Raw genomic sequence first — 5,941 nt, 5'->3', positions numbered from 1 at the left:
GACCTGAGTTCAAATCTGGCCTCATCTGGGCAAGTCACCTCATTTATGTTTGCCTCCATTTCCATAATTGTGAAATGGGGATCATAATAGCACCTACTCCCCAGGGTTGTCATGAAGATCAAATGAGATAAAAGCTGTAAAGTACTTAGCACAGTATAGGCACTTAATAAATGCTTGTTTTCTCCCTTCCTTTCTCCTTTCCTTCCTTCCTTTGTTCCTTCCTTCCTTCCTTCCTTCCTTCCTTCCTTCCTTTCTTTCAAGTCAATTGGAGTTAAGTGACTTTGTAGAATGAAGTTTCAGTTAAGTGAAGGGGTTAAATTTAAAAGAATAAAAGCCATTCCCCAGTTGATAAATTTTCAAAGGATATAATCAGGTAGTTTTCTGAGGAAGAAATTCAAGTTATGAAAAAAATGTTTCAAATTACTAATAATTACAGAAATGCAAATTAAAACATCTTTGAGACTCTACCTCACATCTATAAGACTGACAAAGTTGACCAAAAAAGGAAAACATTGGAGAGATTGTGGAGAAACAGGTGCATTGATGCATTTTTGGTGCAACTATGACTTGGTCTAACTCTTCTGGAATGCAACTTGGAACTATGCCCCACAAAGTACTAAACCTTGCATACCCTTTGATTCATCAATAGCACTACTAAATCTATACCTTAAAGATATCAAAAAAGAGGGAAAGAACCCATACGTTCAAAAATATTTACATTAGCTCTTTTTGTGATGGCAAAAAACCCCCCCTGGAAACTAAGGGGATGCCCTTCAATTGGAGAATGACTGAAGTTATGATATATGAAAGTGATGGAATACTACTGTACTCTAAGAAATTATGTAGAAAGACATTTCATAGAAAACTAGGAAGACATATGAATAGATACCTAGTGAAGTGACCAGGACCAGGAGAACAATTTATACAATAACAACAACATCATAAAGACAAGCCATTTTAAAAGACTTAAGAACTTGATCAACACAATGACCAACCATAATTCCAGAGGACTCCTGATAAAACATGCTATCTATCTCCTAATAAAGAGGTGATGGATTAGAGCAAGGTGCAGACTAGACATATATATTTTTTGGACATAGCCAATGTGGGAATTTGCTTAGCATGATTATGGATATTGTTACAACAGGTTTGTTTTCTTTCTTTTTCAATGGTGAGAGAAAAGGAGGGAGGGGAAGGGTATATGGGAGAGAAGTTAGATTTTCTTTTATTGAAAAAATTAAATTAAAATTTTAAAAAGTCTATGACATTTCTATTGCATCACAGCTGCCTTGATAATAATTGAATCTAATTCTGTATCCATGGATCAAAAACTAGAACGGCATTGGAAAACACTCTAGGTTTCATAACAGATGCTTGTGTTTCTTTCTATCTGGGTAAGGGAGCAAATTTCAGTTCTCTCTCTAGACAGAAGAAGCCAAGAGAGTTTCTTCCCTTCCTGGCTTCTGAGAGTTGTTGCATCCTGCAGAACAAGAATGGTGAAGTCAGACTGTTTGACAGTATATGCAATAATAGTAGTCAGTCAATAAACATTTATTAAGCACTAATTAGTATTAGTAACAAGTAATACCTATAATGTGTAAATGAATTCAAATGGCCTCCAAAAGGTCTGTCTTGATTCCCTCCTTTCTCATAGACGCCATCTTTTTTTTTAATGCTAGAATTTTCTTTTAACAAATAGAGGGAGCAAGGGGGCAAGAGGAGAAATGCATCATGCAGTGTGTGCCCTTGAAGTACATGATCATCCTGAGGAACTGCTGTCAATCTATGATATAAATTCTGCCTCTGGCACTTATGTAAACCACATCTTTGGCCACACAATCAGCTTTTTATTAGCAGAAAGATGTTTGACCACATCTGTGTGGCAGTACTTAACTGCTGTGCTAAATGACCTTGACCATTGTCCTAGTACTACAATAATAGTAGTACTACAATAATGTAATACTTCTTAATTTTGTGATGGTATAAACATCTCTATGGCCTTTGGGTCCAGGAAAACAACAGCCCTAATTACACTGACTATTAGCTTCTTAAGCATCCCTGAGATGAAGTCCCAAGCTGAACTGCAAAAGGACATCTTGTATTGGCAGAGATGTAAATTTGAGCACTCAAGGCACTGATACCACTTAGGTAGCTCTTCCTTCAGTATCACAGGGGGTGTTCCTACCTAAAATAGGTTAGCAAGGAAGAGGGCTGGATCCATGATAGAATAGGGGTTCTTAACCTGGGTTAAGGTTAAGAAGTTAATGAACTTGCCATTTAAAAAATATTTTGAAAATAGTATTTCAATATAATTGATGTCCTTAGTAATCCTATACATTTTATTTTAGTCATTTAAAACTCTCCATAGTCTTTATCAGACTGCAAAGGGGGTCTATAACCCCAAAAAAGGCTAAGAACTCTTGCTATCCAGATTTAAAGTCAACCTGGTCTTGCACTCCAAAGTGCAGATTCATCCTCGATACATTTTGATGCAGTTGGGAGTTTAGAAAGTGCCTGATGATACTGCCAGCTCAGAAGAGGCTGCCCTGATTTAACCAGAAGAGCAGTTGTGAATTTCCCTAATATTTCTTAAATCATGTTATAATGTGCATATTTTCTACATATTGCTGAGAGTCATATGTGCCCAGAAAATATTGGGACCAACTAACACTATACCCTACATTAGTTTATCACATTAGCTCAGACCTAGCAGAAAGTGGGACAAGGAGGGAAAAGACCAAGAAAAATTTGATAGGGACAGGGTTGGGAAAAATAGGGGAGATGGAGCAGTAGTGGCGAGTTTGGGTGTCCAGGTTGGGTGCCCACTGGAGGCTGTGGGCAGTCAAGAGCCAACAGGTGTGTATATAAGTATGTGTGCATGTGTCAAGGGTGACTTTTGCTTGAGAAATATTTTTCAGGTTTCACAATTTTGCCCACAGCTTGCTTGCCAGACCTGCTCTTGCAAAAGTACAGTAAAGTCATCTGGTCATTCATGGTCATGGGGATTGGAAAGCCCTGTCCTTTCCTGATCATCTTTTGGTCATTCTAGAGTCTACACTAGGACCACTTAAAATCCTATCAGACACACAAGGCAAGCATTTGTCAGGCAGTCCTATTTGGGAAGGAAAGTAGTGTTTCCATACCCATGGTCAGTTCTGGAGATGACTGCTCAGGGAATGGGGCAGAGGGCAGAGGCTCATCTAGTGTCCTCCAGGGTCAGGTTCAACCTTACATACTTGGAGCAGTTTCCATATTAGTCATAACTCCCTCTACCGGTTTGGAACAGGGTCATACAGCCAGTATGTGTCAGAGGTCAAACTTGAACTCATCTCAAGACAGATACCTTGTTTGTGAGAGGTCAGCATCATTCACAAATAAGAAAGGGGATAAGAAAGAGAATGACCAGACAAGGGTGTTTTGTGACCTTAGAGTAGAATAGAGTGAAAAGAGTACTAGACTAGGAATCAGGAATTCAAGTCCTAGTTCCATAACCTTGGGAAATTCATCATGGAAAGGAGGGCCCTAGGGAGGGCCTATCACGGTATCTCTTCTAAGTTCCCCTTGTCTTTGCAGTTTTTTGCCCCTCCTACAGACTTGACTTGTGGGGTCACTGCCTTTTCTTATTCATTCTCCCTACTTTGACTTCCCCATCCAAGGCTTCAGTATATATTTCTTTCCTTGACCCTACTTGGGGTCCCTGGAAGAACAGGGTTCTTTTGGATGAGTCCCAGGTCCATCCCCACCTTGGCCTCAGGATAGATCAGTTTCATAGCCACTTCAGCTCCACCCTAGTAGCATCTCTTGGGCCCTGCCCACAGAAGCACCTTATCTTTCCCCCTTAGTTCTCGGAAATCAACATGTAGGGAGAACCCAGGATGGTGGAGGAGAGAGGATATGCTCTCCTCTGCCCTTGAATTTCATTTGCTTCTTTCTTTCTGAGTAATCTCCTGACCCCAGTCCTTCTGCTTTAGCTAGATCAGCTTCTACTCAATTTGCTTATCCCATTCATCTCTGCACCTATGTGCCAAATTACAAGGTTAGGCACACAAAGACAAAAATTCAGACATTCCATTGTATTTCCTAACCTCACAGTTCCTCTAAAAACTCCAAGCTCCTACCAGTCTGCTCTTCAGATTCACATCAGTCCACTTGGGTGGCCCAGAGCTCCACATAGTTCATTGTTTCTTCCTGGAGAACATTTGCATAAACCAATAGCACACTTGCAGTGAGATTATACTTTAATTCCTTTGTCCTCAGCCTGTGGGACTGAGCCCCCCCAATACACGATGAGTGGAAGGCACAGGAAAGACTGTCCCAGCATAGCAGAGAGGGCTATCCTGGGAATCAGGAGATCTTGGTTCTGTCCTGGTCCTATGATCTTGGTCAATTTACTTAAACTTCTTTGAGTCTCAGTTTCCTCATCTGTAAAATGGAGATAATAAGACTAACATTACCTCTCTCAACAGGGCTATGGTAAAGGAAGCCAAATTTCATGTGGATTCCATTGCTCCACAGGACACCTTGGTGCTCTGCAGGCTAGACATCGCCACCACGATAACTCACATTGTCTATCAGCTTCAAGTTGCAAAGCACTTTACGTGCATTGTCTCATTTGAGCCTCATGAAAACACTTTGAATGAGGTGCCCCAAGTATAATTAGTCTCATTTTAGAAAAGAGGAAACTGAGACTCTGAGGAGTAAACTGAAAGAGGGCACAGCTTGTTAAGCATCAGAGGTGAGATCTGAGGATCATAATCAGGGGCAACTGGGTGGCACAGGGGATAGAGTGCTGAGCCTACGGGTCAGAAGAACTTGAGTTCAAATCCTGCCAAAAAACACTTAGTAGCTGTGTAACCCCAGGCAAGTCACTTTTTTGTTTGCCTCTGTTTTCTCATCTGTAAAATGGGGGAAATAATAGCACCTACCTCTGAGTTGTTTCAAGGATCAAATTAGATAACAATTGCAAAGCACTTAGCAAAGTGCCTGGTACATAGTAAGCACTATGTAAATGTTAGCTATTATTATAATTTTGAGGGGGAAGGGACCTTAGAGAAGGCCAGCCTTCCTCATGCTAAAGATGAAGAAATTGAAGCCCAGAGAGATACAGTGATTTATCCCAAGCAGAGCCAAGGTTTAAACACACTTCCTCTGGCTCCAAACCCAGTACTCTTTCCATCATGCCACACTGCCTCTCTATTATGTGGTGCCTAAATGCATACTGTGAGCACTAGAGGATTTGAGTGAGGGAGTATGCATGGAACAGAACAAAATGGTCCCCACTACTGGGAAAACAGCTTATCACACATGCCTTAATAATGATAGGTCAGTATCATTCACAAATAGGAAAGACAGAGTTATCAGGCAAAAGGTGTTTAGTGACCTATACGAAATTAATTACTTGGTTGTCTTTGTGAATTCCTGGTGGATGTGTTCACACATCAGGAAGACTAACACCACAGCTGACTGTTATTTGACAGCCTGAACAAAGGCCAACAGTTGAATGAGTGGGAAGACTTAGGACAACTGATGGATTCAACCGGTGAAGTAGTGGGACAGTGGCTGCCCCACTTGTCACAATAATGAGCTGCTCTCAGGGGAAACAGATCCTGATAAAAGTGGCTCCACAATAATAATGCCATACGAAACCCCAGATCCCTCCCTGCCCTCAACACACAAACACAAAGCTCCACCGCCAGGAGAGGCAGCATGGCTTGAGTATTTGACAAAGAGCTGGCCTTAGAGTCAGGAAGATCCGGAAGTTATGTGACCCTGTCCAAGTCAGTTCCCCCAAGTTCAGGGCAGGTTCAATCATTTCTCACTCATGTCCAACTCTTTGTGACCCCATCTGAGGTTTTCTTGGCAAAAATACTGGGGTGGTTTGCCATTTCTTTCTCTAGCTCATTTTACAGATGAAGAAACTGAGGCAAACAGGGTTAAGTGA

This window comes from Phascolarctos cinereus, unplaced genomic scaffold (genome assembly GCF_003287225.1).
Source record: "Phascolarctos cinereus isolate Bilbo 61053 unplaced genomic scaffold, phaCin_HiC Scaffold_1;HRSCAF=81, whole genome shotgun sequence".
NCBI classification, from domain to species: Eukaryota; Metazoa; Chordata; class Mammalia; order Diprotodontia; family Phascolarctidae; genus Phascolarctos; species Phascolarctos cinereus.
This window is presented reverse-complemented; position numbering follows the sequence as displayed.